We start from the raw sequence: 1,745 nt of genomic DNA on the forward strand, positions 1-1,745 counted from the left end.
TTTGAGGGAGTGTGGAAGTGTGCGTTTTGGGAATAGTTTAAATTGTTATGCGCCCTCTTCTTTTGTTAGCCACAGGCGCCCAATTCAAATGTTGAGGGGTAATATTGGTAAACACTTTGAGTCCATTTAGTTCAAGGAATATTATATTAATTAGAGTAAACGACATATTTCCACCCAAGGTTTGACAAAATCTCAAGTTAGTATCATAGGTTCCATTTATTCTAGATTCCTACCCTTAAAGTAACAGTGTTATGAATTTTTAGTGTTTAGAGAGTGTAATTACCATAATGCCCTTAACCCTAAATTAGTAGATTATGTTTTAACCCCTAAATTAGTAAAATTATAAACTTACCATTTTATTTTCAAATTATATCAAAAACAACCTCGGTCACTACACACCCTCGTCGAAAACAGCCCGATTTGGGCTGTTTCTGACGATGTCGAACCCCCTAGTCACCTCCATCACCTTCCCCGTAGTCTGTCATCCAAAACCCCTCTGGTTCCCGACTCATTTGCCCTTCCAATCGCCGACACCGTTAGGTTTACGGTTTTGGTGTTCTTCACCGAATTCCGGTCGATTCCGACGACAAAAATCCAATTGGACACTACCAATGCAACCACCGTCTCCAAATCTATAAAACCCCTATGTCCCTAGCAACCGTTTCATCGTCATTCACTGGCCGAGAGTTCGTGTTTATTGGCCGTTTTTCGATGAAGTGGTGGATGACAAACGGTGAGCTGCCGTGGCTGGAAAGGTTAGGGGTTTTGTAGGGGAGGATGCGAGGAGTCAAATGGTGGTGACAAGGGTGATTTTGGGTGGAAGAATTGCCGAAAAAAGAGCGAAAAACGTCAGGAACGCCGGCTGCTAATGTGTGTCGGAGGACTGTTACAGGCGGTGGTTTGCTAACATGCGCCGCCTATGTAAAATGACCAATTTACCCTTTTACCGTTACATCAAACGTTTTTCCGTCACTTTAAGGGTGGGAATTTGGAATAAATGGAACCTATGGTACTAACTTGGGATTTCGTCAAACCTTGGGTGGGAATATGGCGTTTACTCTATTAATTAAAAGATAGATTATCTTGAACATTACTGAGAATGTTTAGGGAATATGTTTGGTTAGGAGGAATAAATTGGTGGATATGTTATATAAATTACTAAATTGTCCCCTTTTTAAATATTAATATAATATTATTTTTTGAATCATTTCTTTTAACCCCCTACATTTCAGACTTAACTAAAACAACCCAGCAACCTTAATATAATATTATTTTTTGAATCATTTCTTTAACCTCCTACATTTCAGATTTAACTAAAACACCGCAGTAACCAAAAAAGTTTAAAACTTAACAAAAAGATATGGTCATGAAACGGCCACAGATCTGGTCGTGAAAAGGCCAGATCTTTAGCCATGAAAAGGCGACCATTTCACGACCAGATCTCTGGCTATTTCCGACCATGGATCACAAATTCGAAAACGGCCTTATCGGCGTATGGCCGACCATGCGCTGTTCTGGTGATTGCCGACAGCGACTGACAGTCCTCTTGGGTGGTAGCTACGGGTAGCTATGGTCTTGGTAATTTGTTTGAAGTACAAGGGTAATTTTGTCTTAAAAATATTGAATATAAGGCTAAAATTGTCCATAAATTTATTGTAAATTGTTTTGAAAACAAGGACATTATTCCTAAAATTTTATTAATAAGTAGTAAAATTGTAACAAAATTAAGATTACCAAGTAATCTT

This window comes from Pistacia vera, unplaced genomic scaffold, assembly GCF_008641045.1.
Source record: "Pistacia vera cultivar Batoury unplaced genomic scaffold, PisVer_v2 Contig1318, whole genome shotgun sequence".
NCBI lineage: Eukaryota > Viridiplantae > Streptophyta > Magnoliopsida > Sapindales > Anacardiaceae > Pistacia > Pistacia vera.